The sequence below is a fragment of the Pseudorasbora parva genome, chromosome 18, assembly GCF_024679245.1.
Source record: "Pseudorasbora parva isolate DD20220531a chromosome 18, ASM2467924v1, whole genome shotgun sequence".
NCBI lineage: Eukaryota > Metazoa > Chordata > Actinopteri > Cypriniformes > Gobionidae > Pseudorasbora > Pseudorasbora parva.
Genome location: NC_090189.1, coordinates 11,344,835 through 11,364,810, shown reverse-complemented (window position 1 = coordinate 11,364,810; position 19,976 = coordinate 11,344,835). Strand labels below are relative to the sequence as shown.

General features: G+C 36.8%; 1 protein-coding gene across 2 annotated transcripts in view; it reads left to right on the top strand.

The window, feature by feature from the left end:
- Positions 1-243: 243 nt before the first annotated feature.
- Positions 244-19,976, top strand: part of arhgap24 (Rho GTPase activating protein 24) — a 182,144-nt gene continuing 162,411 nt past the window's right edge. For both annotated transcript variants that reach the window (XM_067424711.1, XM_067424710.1), the window contains exon 1: positions 244-646. The gene's annotated coding sequence lies outside the window, so the exon portion shown is untranslated. The remainder of the gene's footprint in view (positions 647-19,976) is intronic.

Here is a 19,976-nt window from a genome sequence, read left to right as displayed (position 1 = left end):
TAGAAAGTCACCTGCGTGAGCCACTCGCGAACGACTCTGTACTGCAGGTGCGGAGATTTTTTACACCAAAAGCGTATGAAAACACAAACAATACTAGTATTAAACAAGATATTGCCATCTCGCAATTAGGGACAGCGAGGAGGACTGTCACCGTGAGGCAGTCTGTCTGCGAGGTGTTTGAATCTCTCCTCCTCTCACACTTCCTCAAACAAGCTCACGCTCTCTCGCGCTCCCTCCCCTCTGAGGTCGCAGTCCTCCTGTCGGTGTATCGCCAAGGCTCATGTGGTGTGTATGTGACTGTATGTTGAGGGGCTGAACTCAAAGCCCCCCGTGGCTGTCCTGACTGAGAGCAAAGGGAGGCTGTCGATTTCCCCCAGAGACCCCATTGCAGATGGTGTGAGCAGTGAGGGGAAAAGTTTATGACAGCTCTGCTGTTTTCGGTTCACGGCTGCCCCATGGAGCTTTTTGATTTTACGAATGCAGCTACAGACTTTTTTTTACCAGGCTGTTTGACTCAGTAATGCACTTGTATCGGACAGAATCACGTTCAGGATTGAATTTTGGATCACAGTGAAACCACGTACTGGATTTATTTAGAATTTTTCCACTTCATTTCTGTGGACGTTTTCTGGATAGCAGTTTTAAGGTAATAATAGTCTGTTTACAGTCAATTTTGATGCTGCTAATGATAAGTTAGCTGTGTGAATGTGGTTATTGCTGTCGTGAGACGTGTGTATGTTTTGCAAAGCTGTAGAGGTCATCCAGCACCCAGAGTATGGTGTGTAGCTATATATTTATTTCTGTCATAGCCACAGAAACACAGACTGAACTATAATCTGGGAAGGGATATTTCTATTTTTAAGATTATGTATGTGTGTATGTATGTATATATTATAAGTTGTTTGAAACTTAAAAACGATATTTAAGATTAATATGTGTGTGTGTAAAATGTAAAAACATTTTTTTAAAGATTTTTTATTTTATTTCAAGATTTAAGATTAAAATCTCTCTCTCTCTCTCTCTCTCTCTCTCTCTCTCTATATATATATATATATATATATATATATATATATATATATATATATATGGATTTTTTTATTTTTAAGAAATACTAAAGTTTTGTAGGCATATAAGCTAATAATATATTAATCTTAAATCTTGAAATAAAAAACTTTCATTGACATGATCTAGAGCTGTTGTCTACATGTTTTGACTATTTGAGGAAGGATGAGTATTAAAATAGCTCAGATGTTCTCCTTTTCCAGCATTTAGATTTCTTTTTTTTTTTTTTTTGAAACACTTGTGTTGGGCATCCAGAGGTTGGCGTTCTCAGTTTTACATCACGGTATGTTGTTTCAGATGTTTCTCCTAACATTTTTAAGGAGAAATAAAAAGACTCAAATGATGCTTGACAGTAACAATAGAGGTATAAATAAATGTGAAAAGATTTGAACGCAGACTTTTGGCAAATCTTGTTAAGATATTTTCTAAAACACTAGTGTTTTTCTCAGGAGAAACATCAGGGCATTTGAGCTCTTTGCTCTTTTTTATTGAGATGTATTCATTGCTATCTAAGAACTGAGATATTAAAGAGCTCTCATTTGTGGTATCTAATTTCTATGGACAGAGAAGCATCTCTCATTTTGTGTACTAATAAACTCTGCTCACACTGAATGAAGACATATATCTGGAGTCAGTTTGAGGTTCATGATGAGTTAGAGGTGTGGGGGAGAGGTAGTTTGAGATGCAGATAGAAACTAATGAAAGGAAGAGGCAGGAATGAACAACAATCTGTCAGCTCACTGACACTAGGAGATGATGATGTCTAGAAGAGAAGGGAACATACAGTTTGGCAAAAATTTTGAAACAGAATGGGTAATGCTGAATGTATCTGTGCATATAATTTATTTGATTTCAATATCTAGGCGAAACTATTGCGATTTTATAGACATCTCATTTGTGTTTTTTTTATTTTCTATGGGTAACATCATATTCAAAACACACTGTACTGGAGGTCCTAACCCTCTTCCAATCTACTAACCTTATTACGACTTTACGATTATGGTGCTTTAGTGGTGATGGAAGAACGATATTTGCCAGTAAGGAGAGAGCGACATAACTGTGGCTATTTAGAGGACTGATCTCCTTTCATTTTCCCCATCAAACCCTGCATGACCCAACGCTGTGATTGTGTTTGTGATGCGGGCTTGTCCGTCTCTGTCTCGTTCAGGCATTGCGTGCAGCTCGCTGACTGCAAACCATCTCATCTGGTGTTTGGAAGCAACCAAAGTCAGAGGGGCAAATTTGTACAAACAGTTGTGTCACTTTGGCAGCTATATTTGAGTTTTTCCAGTCTTGTTCAATAACAATATTTATTTTTTTGCTAGCAATCCTGGCAGCAGTAATTCATTGATTAATGATGACATGATGAAGAAAAGTGTTGTAACCAAGTGCGCATTTTACATTTTGAAAGGGTTACTTCACCCAAAAATTTAAATTCTGTCATATTCACCCTAATGTCGTTCCAAATCCATAACTTTTTTTTATCTTTGGAACACATTTTTTATTAAATCTGAGAGATTTCTGTCCTTCTATTAAAACTCTGACAGTTCAAAAACGTTCATAGAGATTGTAAAATATTTTTACAATATTTTTCAGGTTCATATACAAACAAACCCGATTCCAAAAAAGTTGGGACACTGTACAAATTGTGACTAAAAAAGGAATGCAATAATTTACAAATCTAATAAACCTATATTTTATTTCCAATAGAATATAGATATCAAATGTTGAAAGTGAGACATTATGAAATGTCATGCCAAATATTGGCTCATTTTGGATTTCATGAGAGCTACACATTCCAAAAAAGTTGGGACAGGTAGCAATAAGAGGCCAGAAAAGTTACATGTACATAAAAGGAACAACTGGAGGACTTTGCAACTTCTTAGGTCAATTGGCAACATGATTGGGTATAAAAAGAGCCTCTTAGACTAGCAGTGTCTCTCAGAAGTCAAGATGGGCAGAGGATCACCAATTCCCCCAATGCTGCAGTGAAAAATAGTGGAGCAATATCAGAAAAAAGTTTCTCAGAGTAAAATTGCAAAAAGTTTGAAGTTATTATCATCTACAGTGCATAATATCATCCAAAGGTTCAGAGAATCTGGAACAATCTCTGTGTGTAAGGGTCAAGGCCAGAAAACCATACTGGATGCCTGTGATCTTCAGGCCCTTAGATGGCACTGCATCACATACAGCAATGCTACTGTTATGGAAATAACAACATGGGCTCAGGAATACTTCCAGAAAACATTGTCGGTGAACACAATTCGCTATTGCCGGCTAAAACTCTATAGAGACCATATCTAAAGATGATCCAGAAGCACAGGGATGTGCTCTGGGCCAAGGCTTATTTAAAATGGCCTGTGGCAAAGTGGAAAACTGTTCTGTGGTCAGACGAATCAAAATTTGAAGTTAATTTTGAAAACTGGGCCACGTTATCCGGACTAAAGAGGACAAGGACAAACCAAGATTTTATCAGCGCTCAGTTCAGAAGACGGCATCTCTGATGGTATGGGGTTGCATGAGTGCGTGTGGCATGGGCAACTAACACATCTGAAAAGGCACCATTAATGCTGAAAGATATCCAAAGATATCCAAAGGCTGAAAGGTATTCAAGTTCTAGAACAACATATGCTCCCATCCACGACGTCGTCCAACATGACAATGCCAGACCACATACTGCATCAATTACAACATCATGGCTGCGTAGAAGAAGGATCCGGGTACTGAAATGGCCAGCCTGCAGTCCAGATCTTTCACCCATAGAAAACATTTGGAGCATCATAAAGAGGAAGATGCGACGAAGAAGACCTAAGACAGGCGAGCAACTAGAAGCCTGTATTAGACAAGAATGGGAGAACATTCCTATTCCTAAACTTGAGCAACTTGTCTCCTCAGTCCCCAGACATTTGTAGTCTGTTATATAAAGAATATAAATTATTATATAAATACTTTTTTGAGATGTGTTGATGCCATGAAATTTAAAATCAACTTATTTTCGCCTTAAAATTATAAATTTTCTCAGTTTAAATATTTGATATATCATCAATGTTGTATTCTAAATAAAATTGCATTGCATTCAGTTTTTATTCAAAATTTGTACTGTGTCCCAACTTTTTTGGAATCGGGTTTTTATAAATATTGATAAGCGAACATAGAGCATTCAAATTTGGTTAACAAGCTAGAACCAGTGTTGTTCATTCTGGCGTATCACACCAGTTTGTGCTCCTGCAAGAACCAATGAGGTTTGTTTTTACCCATTAAAGGGGTACTTCAGTGCTGGAAAGATGAATCTGTGTTTAAACTGGGTCATTATTTTAGTAGAAATGTGAAATTATTTTTGAAAAGACTACAACTCCCAGAATGCTTCGCTGTCCCGAGAGGCCATTCCCAAAGCCACCACTACTGGACTACAGTGACTGAGAGAACAGACACTATTAAATACTGAACGTGTCTGTTCAATATAATAATCGAGTCTCACAGGACTAACGCTGCAGGAGTCAGATTACATTTAACGTCATAAATGAGCTGATGAGCTCTCATGATGAGAGCTGAGGTAATCACGACCACATTCGCGGCATACATTCACAACACGATTTCAGTCTGGCACGTTTTCAGTTCATGCCTTTGGAAGCTTAACTTTCATAGAAATTAATTTGTGAAGTTTAAAATAAGGAAGAAAAATGCGATATCTTGTTAAATAATGCGATATTCGATGTGCGATACGATATTGCAAATAGTGTGTAAAATCTATTTCAATTATATTAAAAAATCTATTTAAAAACTGAGAATTTAGACATTTGTGTTTCACATTCTTTCTGGGAAAAGAAAGCATCGCTACAACTTCTGAAAGTGACCAGCTGTGTTTTAGCGAACATTTATGTCACACATTGTTTATGTTTCAGTGCGTGTGTCAAACAACGCAAGACTGCAAATTATTGTTTTTTGCAAATTATTGCGTTTAATAACTCTTTTTAACATCAAGCAAGTAACATAAGTACCAGTAATATGCCCAGTTTATTCTCTGCCCAATGTGTGACCTAAAACTTACACTTTTCACATTTGCGATATTTCGATAATTTCGATGTATTGCACAGCCCTAGTTAAAACACTTACATTGCTTAGCATCCGTTTAAATTAATGCCGGCAGCTGCGACCTGTGCTGTGAGTGAGATCTCCATCCTCCATGCGTGGGTTCAAAACATGTGGAAATAGCTCCCTCTGCTGGCTGTAGTCTTCAGCCTCTGGCCAAACATTCCAAAGATGACGCAAATATTGTCAATTTGCGTCACGGGAGGAATTTTTCCAAAAATAAAATTTATAAATCTCTCCTCTCAGGGGGATATGAGGGGGGGAAGTACAATCATTTGAATATACTCCAGGGTTTCTACTGATACAAAGCCATATGTAAATCGCTGAAGTAACCCTTTAAGCAAGTAAAGTTGATTGTCTGTTTACCATATTTACGTGCTTTTAAGTGTGTTAGCAATGTTTATAAAAGCTTATTCAATGTCTTCATCATTTAAAGCGATAACATCTCTTCAGAAGACTTCATATGGATATATTTTACAGTCTCTTTATAAACTTGTTGGGTTAATAGACTTTCAGTGGAGGGACAGGAGTCTCTCAGGCCTTGTTTATACCTGTAATAAGATGCATGTTGTTCCATCAGGTCACAAGTTGACAAAGGAGACACATTCCTGTTTATACCCGGTTTTGTCCAACTTCTGTCCTGATTTATTCTAGATAAGGTCCTATGGGTTGGGCAGAGAAATGTATGGGCTTTTTCAGATCTTTCAATCTTGAAGGAGTGTGTTTTGCACAGAAATACTCCATCCTACGTCCAACTTTTTGGGCCATGTTTAGCATGTGAATCCAACTCTTTAACAAATTATATCTTAAATTTTTTTGCAAGAAGACACCACAGAATGCAACTGTCTTTAACTATGGTAGAAAAGTTCTAGGTTTGGCAAAAGTTTCTCACCTAGTGAAAGCAGTAATGGTATAAAGACTAAGCATATGGTCTAACTAGTCTAAACCTCAAACAAAGAGGCAGTCAGGCAGCCCATTGAACCGCCAAATCCCTCCCAATCTGAAGGTGGCTGCAGTATTATCATTACGATTCTTAAATTAACAATTGGTTTCCAGAATATCTATTTTTAGACTCTTTTTTCCCTTATTTGTATGAAAAAAGCCAGTAAGATGCCTCAGAGGCCAACACCCATCGACTTACCAACCACTTCTGCTAAAATTTCCCCAAATGACTCAGACAGTCATATGCCTAGATGTGTGGTTTTGCACAGATGTAAGGATTCCTCAAGGGGAGTTTATTTTAATTACCATGTGGCATTATGTTATTTAGAACTTGACTTGTTGTGACAGATATTTAGGATAAGAATATATTATCTATTCTGTCATCTTATACTGTCTGAAGTGAAGTGTGAGTAATATTCCTTTCAATTTAATATACGATGCCATTCAAAAGTTTAAGGTTGATACGTTTTCGAAAGAGGTCTCAAAAGATGGTAAAATTGTGAAAAATAATTGTTAAAATAACTCTTTTTTTAAATGTTATATATATATATATATATATATATATATATATATATATATATATATATATATATATATATATATATATATTTTTTAAACGTAATGTATTCCTGTGATGCAAAGCTGAATTTTCAGCATTCTCACTCCAGTCTTCATGATCCGTCAAAATCATTCTAATATTCTAATATTGGTACTCAAGAAATATTATTTTATTATAAGCAATGTTGAAACGCCTGTTTTGCATAATAGTTTTCTGGAAACTGATATTTTTTTTAGACAAGGTTCGTACGCTACGTGTTTGGAACCCCTAATGCTGCGTTCACACCGCACGCGAATGACGCGATTCGCGCGAGTGATTTACATGTTAAGTCAATGCAGAGACGCGAATAGGCATTCTGCGGCGTGATTCGCGCAAATGAGGCGGCGCGAATAGCGTGATTCGCACGAATGACGCTGCAAGGTTCACGCGAATTGAGCGTTTTGAACGCGTGATTCGCGCGAAACACGCGAATCGCTCAAGTTGAAAAATCTGAACTTTGGCGGATATTCGCGCCGCGTTAATAAAAGGTTCTATATAGAACCCTTTTTAAGTGCCAAAATGGTTCTTTCTTGTCATTATTGAACCTTTTTAGCATAAAAGTTTTTTTGGAGTTGACTGAACTCCAATTTAATGGAGTAAGTTGACTGTAAAAAAAATCCAGCTTATGTTTTGTATGACAAATTCAGCTTTTAAAGTTTATTCAACTTTTTAACATGAAAAAAAGCAAGTTGAGATTAGACATGTGCCTATTTTCGATAATGCGATTTATCACGATAATGAATATGCACGATATTGTTATCGTGGGCACTTTAAAATATCGTAAATAATAATTTATTAACAATTTATAATTTTTTTATAATGCATTCAAGAATACTTTGCCCATCAACCGTATAAACGCTCAACACCGCTGTATTCTGCGTCAAAGGGACACGCGCTCAGATATAAACAAGCCCAACGTGCGTTTGCACATGACTGAACGGGTGAAGGAGACGCGCTGCTGAAGTGCCGCTCAGTGACAGCAGAGGGCGCTGATTAACTGCAGAATGCGGCTGTTACCCCGGGAACCCCGCGTGTAGTTTTTAAAACATCCATTCGTTTTTGTAATCTCAATGTTGTTCATCACAGCACCAAATACTTAATAGGCTATTTATTTTCAAACTTAAACATTTTTATGTTTTAATCTGGACTATATTACCTTAATAATTAGAACATTCTGTTATTGTTTAGTAAAACTTTGAGACATACGACTTCATTAGTTAACATGTTAATTCATTATTCACCAAACTGACAATGAAAAATACTTATAAAGAATGAATCATTCTATGTTAATTTCTTAGTTACTGTTTAATAACATTAAAATCAAAATAACTTTGTTAATGGACCTAAGATAAAAATAACAATGATCAGTATTTCTTAACTAACATTAACAAAAACATTATTTTCTGTACCAAATGTAGCTATTGCTCAATCTTAGTTAATGCATAAACTAATGAGACCTTATTGTAATTTGTAAGCCTACCTGTTGTTTTTTATAGCCTATTTTTTTTGCAATTTAATCTGTTTGAAAATTGTACTTTTACAGCTCCTGAAAAATATCAAGAGACCACTTAACACTGATTTCTCAATGAGGGGTCTCTTAATTTTTTTCCAGAGCTGTATATATTTTTGGTGCATTATTGTATTTAAACATTCAGTTATTTTTGTTCTTACAAAAATAGTTCTTAAAGCTGTTATGCTATGGCAACACTTTTTTTTGCAACTTATTTCAATATCGTGATAATATCGTATATCGTGATAAAACTTCATCAATTAATCGCAACATGAAAAATTGATAACGGCACATGCCTAGTTGAGATAACTCAAACAAAGTTTGTACAACTATTGACCCTAAGTCAAAAATGTTCTGCAGCTGGTTGTCTTAAACTTTTAAAGGGTTAGTTCACCCAAAAATGTTATTGATGCCATTAATGACTCACCCAAATGTCGTTCCACCCCCCATAAGACCTTCGTTCATCTTTGGAACGCATTTTAAGATATTTTGTTAGTCAGAGAGCTTTTCTGTTCCTTCATGAAAGTGAATGCGCACTATACTGTCCATGTCCAGAAAGGGAATAAAAACATCATCAAAGTAGTCCATATGTGACATCAGTTAGTTCATTAGAATCTCTTGAAGCATCGAAAATACATTTTGGTCCAAAAATCGCAAAAACTATGACTTTATTCAGCATTGTCTTCTCTTCCTGGTTTGTTTTCAAACCTCAAATAAAGATTTTTGTTTTTATTCCCTTTCTGGACATGGACAGTATAGTGTGCATACACTTTCATGAAGGAACAGAAAAGCTCTCTGACTAAATACAAAATATCTTAAACTGTGTTCCAAAGATGAACGAAGGTCTTGCGGGTGTGGAACGACATTAGGGTGAGTCATTAATGACATCAATTTTATTTTTGGGTGAACTAACGCTTTAAGTTTTCTCAACTTGTTTCTTTTCTTTGTTTACAGTGCAGTAGCTCCTATAGAGGTAGTAACTCCTGACAGAAGGAGAATACAATGGAAACAGGAAGTAGAGCCAGCAATTTATAATTTTGCTAAATCTTCTAAAACAGGTGAAAGGAAACCGCAAGCCTTTATGACATAATATACTCAGTTGAATCATATGTCACATGTCAGTCAAACAGCAGTGACACAGTCGAACTCTGACCGTGGACGTCGGAGTGGTTTTGGCAGGTTCTCTCCATATCAACGCACTTATCCATCAGTGCTGCAAACCCTCAGAATATGAGGATTCTTTAGCACACACACATATTCTTATATTCTGATATTCTTATGCCAGTTAATATTGATACAGATGGAATTGTTTTTTCAATGTCTTTTAATACTGAATTAACATGCTCTTTTCCCCACTGAGCTTACTGCAGTGCATTATGGGATTGCTTAATCCATAAAGGAGGATACACGCATTGAATTTCTTTCCTTTTATTTGCGATGCTAAAATCTTGTTATGCAACCTTACACGCAAGGTCACAACGTGGCTAAAATGCGTAATTCTTTCTCCTCTCTACTTTCTGTATGCCTTTTCAGACATCAATATCTCTAATGCTCTCTGGCCTGGTACCAGGGCTTTGTGTTTCACGGTCAGTTGGGCTGAATGTGGCCATCAGCATTAGCAGACAGCATTAGCTGTCAGTAGACAGAAGTGACCAGCAGCTGTCAGACTGAAACACACACAGGCGGACAGACAGACAGACAGATGGCTGATAAAGCCTACGACGTGCTTGTTTTAGACCACTCACTTATAGACACAACATAAATTGGCTGATATAAAGAATGCATGACCACTCAAGGGATTTACTGCCCTTTGGGGTAACTGAAAATGCTAGATTAATGGCGTATTTTCCATCTTAACACCCCTTTAATAAGCAATGTTTTGTGAGTTTTCATTCTGGTTCTGATTTAGCACAAGCAATGGCTGTTAGTTGAAGCTCTGTTCACCAGGGATTGATGAATCTAGTGCAGATGCACAGAACTTTTAGCGAAGACTTTTAGCTAAGACCAATGGGTGCTAGAGATTGCTAGTGGTTATATAATCAAAGCATTTAGGGTTGCTAATTTTTTTTTTATGTTTTTGAAAGATTGCTCAAGATTGCATTTATGTAATCAGAAATAGAGTAAAGTAATATTGTGAAATTTTGCAATTTAAAATAACATTTTGTATTTAAATAACTTTTAAATGTATTTTTTTTTTGTTCCTGTTCATTACTCCAGTTTTTTAGTGTCACATGGTCTTATCAATTATCAATGATCAATTACCAATTTGTGGAAACAAGTGGTCGAACGATATATCACCAAGGCCGATATAGTGGCTGGATTTTTTTTTTTTAAATAACGGCATCAGCTGGTAAGTTTTTCGGTTTAAAAATGTGTCAGACTTTTATTTTGACATCTAGCAAAATAAATATAGTGCTACATTTTTTTTCAGTAATTGTGTTTTTACAATCTTTAAATCAGTTTGAGACCTCTAGTGGAAACTGTGATACATTTGTTTCATGATTCTCAGATTTTAAAAGAACAGCAATTATATTAAATTGTATAAGAATGTAAAATTGATGTTCTCATTATAATTTTATAAAGACTTCCATTGCACATTGCACCTAACTGTATTTTCCTTTTCGAGTGGTTGCTATAGTGTTGTCACGATATTGGAATGTCTAAATTCGATACAATACCTGAAAAAAGTATCGATATTTGATTCCATTTTCGATACCACGGAGGAAAAACACTACATATAATGTCAAATTTTTACGATGGGGGAATTTTGCTGCAATTTACATTTACATTTAATCATTTAGCAGACGCTTTTATCCAAAACGACTTACAAAAAATGGTAAATTAAAGTTAAAAAGACAAGTAAACAGTAATAAAATAAGAACAAATAAACAAATGGCTAACAATAGCACAAATACATACAATAGAATAAAGATGCAAATTAAATAGACAGCTTTATTTTTCCAGGTTGGTCTAAAATATTACGGTAAGAAACTGAAAACACGTTATCAAATTTAAAATAACTGGGAAATCTTCATTGTAAAAAATGAAATGCAGATTAACCCATTAAAGTAAGTCACTGTTTGTCTTTTTGTAGTTTGAATAACATAGAGAGTGGCACGTTTATTCGGTCGCTGTCCCTTTAACACTATAGATCCAAAACACTGTTCCTGTTGCATTCTTCCCGAACTGTGTGTTCATGTTAATTAATACTCACCAAGATGGGAATTGTGACATTTGTGTATTTGACTATTAGGGCTGTAACGATATGCGATATGAAATCGAAATCGCAATACGCAGGTCCACGAACCTGTATCGCGATGTGAGAAGGCAGAATCGCGACACACCCCTTCCAACTCCCAGAATTATCCTTCCTGTCCAGGTCCAACTTTTAAGTCAGCAGTATGGCAACATTTCAGCTACCCGGTGGAGAACAAGGATGGCAATCGTGTAGTTGACAAGACCCACACAATTTGCCGTAAGTGTTTCAAGAAGCTTCCCCAACCGGCTGGCAACGTGGTGTGAGCGTGGCGTTTCTGTTGCGTGTCATCTGCGGGGCGGCTGCGTGGCGTTTTCTCTTTCTTTGCACACCAGAAGCGTGTCTGACGCAGCGCTTCTGTTGGTATTGATGTACAGGAGGCCCTATACTTCATGTTAAATATATATTGCCTATTGGTACCGAAAAGAAAACGTCGGCAGTAGCCTATTGACCATACAGATATATGGTATTGACGGCAAAATAGGCTACAGAATACAGTTTTGTCCCCCCCATATCGAGGTTTGTATTGTACCGTGGGCCAAAAATTGTGATACGAACCGAATCGTGGGTTTGGTGTATCGTTACAGCCCTATTGACTATTAATAAGCTGTGAAAAGGGAGCTCATTTTTACACTTTGTATGTCAGAGGTAGCTTTTTTTACTGTTTGTGTGTGCGCTTCAGATGTGACTGTGAGCGCCAAATCTGTGGAAATGAGTAGAATTATGTGAAATCCCGTGTGACGTTCAGACCTGTCACACCAACGTTATACTTAACTGAAGTGAATGAGAGGAGACAGGTGCGTGTCGCTCGCTGTCAAACGAAGAGATCGAAGATAATTACTGGTATTAGTGTATCGATACTGTAGAAGGGATTATTTGTGTAATTTCAGATATTTCAGTATCGATACATATCGAAATATTTATATTTTTGACAACACTAGATTCCTATCATATTTCATGCGATTCAAAACCATTATGGCAAACAGTGTGCATTTGAAGGAAATGTGCATTTTAATCGGAAATGTGCATTTTATCAGCTTTAATATATTTGCAACATTTTCTTATTGGCCCGACAACAATAACATTAAAAATTAACATATATCGGCCGATACTGATATGGTGGCCGATATATTGTGCATCCCCAATATATTTATATTAGGACTGCCTACGTGTGTTTTGACCTTGTACTGTTGACTACGATTGTGAATTACCCTTTCATTAAAGCTGCATTTGGATCCTCAGCCTTTGCCTCAGAGCAATACGTAACATATTAGTGAGAAAAATAAGTATTTGAACACCCTGCTATTTTGTACGGAGCCCCTAAAGGGGCGTGGTGGAGGAATTTTTTTAGGTGGGGAGGTATTTTTTTCCCCTAAACCTTTTGCGTTCCCTCGCAAAGACATTTGTGTTCCCTCGCAAAACTTTGCGTTCCCTCGCAAAACTTTGCGTTCCCTCGCAAAACTTTTTCTTTTTTTTCTTTTTTATTTGCGTGGGAACACAAAGTTTTGCGAGGGAACGCAAAGTTTTGCGAGGGAACGCAAATGTCTTTGCGAGGGAACGCAAATGTCTTTGCGAGGGAACGCAAAGTTTTGCGAGGGAACGCAAAGTTTTGCGAGGGAACGCAAATGTCTTTGCGAGGGAACGCAAAAGGTTTAGGGGAAAAAAATACCTCCCCACCTAAAAAAATTCCTCCACCACGTCCCTTTAGGGGCTCTGTAATTTTGCAAGTTCTCCCACTTAGAAATCATGGAGGGATCTGAAATTGTCATCGTAGGTGCATGTCCACTGTGAGAGACATAATCTAAAAAAAAAATCCAGAAATCACAATGTATGATTTTTTTACTATTTATTTGTATGATACAGCTGCAAATAAGTATTTGAACACCTGATAAAATCAATGTTAATATTTGGTACAGTAGCCTTTGTTTGCTATTACAGAGGTCAAACGTTTCCTGTATTTTTTCACCAGGTTTGCACACACTGCAGGAGGGTATTTGGCCCACACTGTAAAAAAAATTGGTTGTTTTTTGTTGGTTTAACTTAAAAAAGTAAGTAACCTGGTTGCCTTAAAATTTTGAGTTTATTGAAATTAAACATTTGAGTTGATACAATGAAGGAAATTTGTTTAATAAATAGAAACTCAAAATATTATTGTATCTGAACCACATAAAAAATTTGATAAAAATATTTTAATAAAGGTGGTCGAAGCTCAAAATATGTTCATTGTATTAACTCAAAATTTTAAGGCAACTAGGTAACTTTTTTTCTAAATATTTTTTTACAGTGCACTCCTCCACATAGATCTTCTGTAGATCAGTCAGGTTTCTGGCCTGTTGCTGAGAAAAACTATTCTCTATTGGGTTTAGGTCTGGAGACTGGCTAGGCCATGCCAGAACCTCGATATGTTTCTTACAGAGCCACTCCTTGGTTATCCTGGCTGTGAGCTTCAGGTCATTGTCATGTTGGAAGACCCTGCCACGATCCATCTTCAATGCTCTAACTGAGGGAGGAGGTTGTTCCCCAAAATCTCGCAATACATGGCTCCGGTCATCCTCTCCTTATAGACGGTTTCAACGGTAACAACATAAACAAACGCTACTGCGCATGCGCGCTTTTGTGGCCCAAACTTAACTTCCGGTAGACATCAATAACACCAGAGGATGCGTTATCTTTCTTATGCGTTAGCATCTTTAATTTTGATTGTGCACCATTATCTTAATGTATAGATTTTTTTTTGTTTCAGCATGTTTATTATAAATAATCTCCCATTTATGTCTTTAAAATAGAGTGGGAAAACGCCCCACTTAAAGGGTAGGTCACCCAAAACTGAAAATCCTGTCATTCATTACTCACCGTCACGTTGATCCCAGATTTTCCGCTAGAAAAAAATGGTGCCGGTCAAAGTGACCGGCAGAGGTTTCGTTTTCCGGACATTTTGATGATATGCCGGTCAAAAACTCCTGAAAGCAGTTTATGTAACTTATAAAAAAAAATGACCATGTTTATTAGCCGAACTTTCAAATAGACGAAAAAAAAACATGAACGTCCGATTGGCGTCAATCAACCAATTTTTTTAACTTATAGGCGTAATTTGCGGGTGGGACAGGTGGGACATGTCCCTACCACTTTTTTAAAACATGCTTCACGGATTAACCTAACTAATACAAACAATGCAGTTCAATGCAGCAAACGCGGCTCATGCAGTCTTCACACAGACGAGCGCTTTAATCTAACGCTTAACGCCGTTGCAGAGACTTTCTGTTTGTTCCGGTCAGATCGCGAAACAAAACGCACAAAAACTGTTCCTGTTCTTGATGTACAACCACTGATGGTATTCGGTTTTGATGAGAGAAAAAATAGACCACGAGGGCAGATTAGAAACGAGAACTTCTGACAAGTTTAACAGACTAGACCAGTGATTAAGCAAAGTGTGCAAATCTATTTGCCTTTATTCACGTGAAAAATCTTTAGATGCAATAATTAAACGCAATTAATAAATTTAATTATAAACTCAGTATGTCTCATTTAGTTGGTAACATTTAAATTGGCCACAGTGTGAAATGACAAAATCATATAATAGAATATAACAGTATACTGATAACTACAAGCAGGTAAGCACTACAAGATGTTTTTGAAATCATTAGAGAAAACGACAAAATTACTTATTCACAAAATTACGTGTGTGAATAAGTGCTGTTTAAAATGTGCTTGCACCCGATCATATTCAGTAGAAGGTAAAAAATAAAAAATAAATCCCTTAAACTTTAACATCCCGCTCATGCCCATCGCCGTGATCATCTGTATCCAGCTGGTTGTTTACTGTGTGAGTTCTGAACACTGCACTATGTGCTTATTTAAATCTTTTCGTTTCTACTCATATTAGGCTACATATTCCTCATGTCTGAGGCAAGCCTGCCGAGTTTCAGTTTGAGACGCGCTTCGGTTCATGATGAAAGCGATGGCTTCCGCGACCTAGTCTACTTATTTATTTCTTATTAATTAAATACATGCAATTAACCGAAGAAACCTTTATTAAAATTAAGAGACAATTTGTACAAAACGAAAGAAAGGCTTTTTACAAAACAAAACTTAATATTAAACTAAATATAACCACCAAAATCATTTCTGACCCACTCGCATCTTTGCACTTATAGCCTATCATAATCAGATGAAATCTAAAAATAATATAATATTTAAACATAAATATGAAGACAAAAAACATTGTTTAATGGCTACAACAAGTATAGTAAGCTACAGATTTATGTTATGTCTGAGCTGGATTTGAACGAACATCATTTTACTGGTGGGTTCACAGTAGCCTATATAAATGCATGCGCACTCGCCTTTCAATTATGCAGTGCGTCGGCATAACATGTTGCTTTGTTTCATAATATAAGAATAATGTTGGGAAACTTGTGTCATGTGCTCTCTGCTTGATTTTTAATATTTATATCATGTTAACCAAGAATAGTACTTTAAAATGTATTTCTACTGAGTAGTGCGCCATACAAACAGACACAGACCGGAAGTTAACTTCGGGCCAGGCGCGTAACCGTAGCAACGCGCGTGCGTTCGATGAAACCGTCTATATGCCCACACACCGTCTACAGTATGCTAAAATTATAACACAAACGCTGTACATATTTATTGCCATTTTAACTAGATTTGATCTTTCACTTTGTAGTACTAAATTATGTTTTCATATTGCATCCATTCACCACTTTGGCTAAATATTTTCATTGATCCCATTGCAGTACATCCTGAAGCTGCATGAGATTCTGCCTTAGAATTTAGCCAAATTCAGAATTTATTTCTTAGGATCCGAGATCCAGCATATGCTTATAATGTCTAAAATGATTGTCTGTGGCCAGATCTCTCTCTCTTTTCTTTGAACAGAACTCATGAGCTAGAGAAAGTGGTTCGTAGTAATAAAAGGGCCAAACAAAGCTGTGTCAAACACTGAGGCCTGCTCTGTGTGCTCAGCCCTATCACATTCCCATGTGCAGAGTAAACATGCTTAGCAAGCAAAGAGTTCTAAGCATGAGCAGATGCTAGAGAGATCTCAAATTAGTCCAGAATGTGTCAGATCACAATTCATAAGCATACATTGTATATATACATTAGGATAAACGTTTCTTCTGCAGGTACTTTCACTGTCATGGGGATGTTTTTAAGAGGAAAACAAGCAAGTTAATTATAACGACACACTTGGCTTAATATCTTGAACATCAAACTGTTATTTTAATCAGCATGTTGTCAGATATGTCATTGAACATGTAAGATTCACACACAGAAAAAAAAATCTTTACTTTCAAAGGAGGTCAAAATAAATGAAAAGAATAAAAGAGATTTTTCTCCAGGCAGGATTGGAATTTGTCCCTGCAAGCTAATCTTTAGGTAATTGGCTCTATCAGTTTTTCTTGTGTGAGGAAAAACAGTATGGTCATTTATGGGTTTGAAATCACAAACTATGCAAGACACAAATGTACCTGACATCCTCAGGTGAAACTTGTCCTCTCTGCTTTAGTTTCCAGGTTCTTGCAGGAAAAGCCTTGTCAAGTAATCCATAATATCTAATTGAGATGTTTGTAACAGAAAACTTCACAGGATTTTTTTTTTCATCCGTGTGCCAAGGAACACTAGCCAAGGATTGACATAAATGTCAAAGCCTCGATTAGACATAATACCAGATCAGAGCATAATGCTGGGATCTTTGTGTTCTTTATTGATTGATGTTGGCAGACATACACACAGGAACGTCTCTGTCCATTGTAATAAAAGCCAGTGGTCTTTGCTGTGAGTAAACGTCCATTGTGTGCTTGTCCCAAATGGATGGCTTAAAATGTTTATTTGCTCTTTGAGCTTGATCAGAAGCGATTAATAAAGTGTGTGCAGTCACTGGCTGAAGATTCACCGCAGTGAATGGCTGGATCTGCATGTTAATGTTACACTTTCACAGTCACCCTGCAGATTCCGCAGAGAACAGTGAGGAGATTTTATTTGTTAAGCAAAAACACAGATGTTCTGGTCATAGAACGGCATTGTGAATGTAATGCGGTATATATTTGTTAATTTTCTCCAGCTAAATTTTGATCTGTTCAATCAGCGAACAGAGGGAGTGGCTGAGAACGATGAAGTTGATGTCGTGTTCTAGTTTGAGTTGTAGTTCAGTAATGGTGGCTACAAAGATGCAAGTGAAGCCATTCGGTCCGTTGTGGCAACGCTGCCGAATATCTAGAAGTTAAAGCCAGAGCAATCTTTGCTGAGTTTTGTTGGTGGCCATGATGTTGTGGCCCTCCTACCCACGTGGTTCGAGATAAGTTGGATTGGACTTGCTCCTTTAGTGGTGAAGGAGTTGGCTAAGGCTAACCAAAAGGCTAACCTGGTCCAAAAATAACAAAAAATACGACTTTATTCTTCTCTTCCGCGTTTGTTTTCAAACCTCAAATAAAGAATCAAACGGTCACGAATCAGCAAATTGATTCGTGATTCATATCGCCAATGTCACGTGATTTCAGCAGTTTGCCAGTTTGACACGCGATCCAAATCTTGAATCATGACCGTTTGATTCTTTATTTGAGGAACACGGAAGAGAAGAAAATGCTGAATAAAGTCGTATTTTTTGTTATTTTGGACCAAAATGTATTGTCGACGCTTCAAACGAGTCTAACTAACCAACTGATGTCACATTAAGGCTGTCAACGAATATTCTAAATTCGAATATATATTCGAATAGTTTTTAAAAAACGAATTTCGAAGGTGAAAATTAATATTCAAAAAAAAACAACAAAAAAAAACAAAGTTAAAAAATCCCCCGCCGCGGTAGTAGAGGCGTGGCTGTCTGCTTTGCGAGTGAGCGCACGCCTGAGGGTTCAGGGACAGGTCACAGGAGTCGCACTGTCACTGCTGAAAGTTGACGCGTATTGCAGGGAAGATGACAGAAAGTTCAGAGCCCAACTCGACCACAGCAGAGAAAGAGATTTTAACTCCATAATCTAAAAAGCCATGCCTGGAAGTACGTATTTTGGTCGGTAGGCTTTCAAATTGTTGAGCCGCGAGATAAAGTTATATGCAAGCTCTGTAAGATACAGTTAGCATTCCATGCCTCATTTTATTTAACATTAAATAGAAACATTACTAAAATGTAGGCTGCTGTACTGACTGAAGAGATATTACATGAATAAAGGATAATTGCACTGCTTCCACTGATGTGATTATTTACCATGTCAAGGAAAAAGCTCCATGTTTAGCACAGCAGAGCTCGCTCGGAGCGCTCAATATGCTGTAAAACTTCAATTAATATTAATAATATTTGTTTCAATCACTGAATGAAGCCTGCTTTGGGACAAGAGTCGTGAGTCTCGCGACCTTAAATTGCTTGCACAAATCTCTTGATCAGCATTTAAAGTTTGTTCATTTAAACCGTTATCCGCAGTGAGGGCGAGAGGGGGGGGGGGGTCTGCGGTCTTGGCCATTAGTTAATTTATGTATAATAATTATATAATTTATAATAACAATCTACTTGTTTTTGTGTAAGTAATATGTTGTCAAATTTGTATAACTTAAATAGACAAACTATACAAGTAGCTAATGTCTCTTTGTATTAATTTGTCTTGTTATTGACGTAATGCGCGTCATTGACAAAATGCGCACCTAGATGTTCGAATAGTTCGAACATTCGTGTTTGTTTTAGAGGGAATAGTCAAACGTCATTTTTGAACAATTTTGACAGCCCGTAGTCACATATGGACTACTTTGATGATGTTTTCATTACCTTCTGGACGTGGACAGCAAGTGGGCATACACTTACATTCAAAGGACAGAAAGGCCTCGGGACTAAATATAAAATATCTTAAACTGTGTCTGAAGATGAACGGAGGTCTTACGGGTTTGGAACGACATTAGGACAATGACATTAGAGTCATTAATGAAAAAAAAAATCATTTTGGGTGAACTAACCCTTTAAGACATAGTACTGTATCCACACCGGTGCAGTGACTGACAGCTACACAAACTCCTCAAAACATTAGATACATCCGCGCTGAGGAGATGTGTCGATGCACAACCCACATAAAGATGATCATTCCACAAATAGCTGTAATTGCAGGTTTCAAACAGAGATGGCGATAAAGATGCAAAACTTACGGACAGCAGCTTTAAATTGTCAGTGTTGAAAAGGAGAAAAGACTTGTGGGTTTTCAAAAGTGTGGTCTTACAATTTTCTGGAAGGTTTTTGGAGGATAATATTGGACCTTGCAGATGGTTCGCAGATTGTGAGAAAAAGGCAGGAACAAAAAATACCTGGAAAATAAATGTCAGAATATTTATATGGTAGGCTTTTGCATTTTGCATGCAAATCGCTCACAATATGCTATTTTGGTGGAAATGTTGTAGTTTCCTGCTAAATACTTTAAGACTTTGTATTTAAGCTATTTTCATAAAAAGATGACTTAAAGACTTTGTAAAAGTCTTTAAAAGATTATCCTAGTTTGTTAAATTAACCATATTTATAAATATAA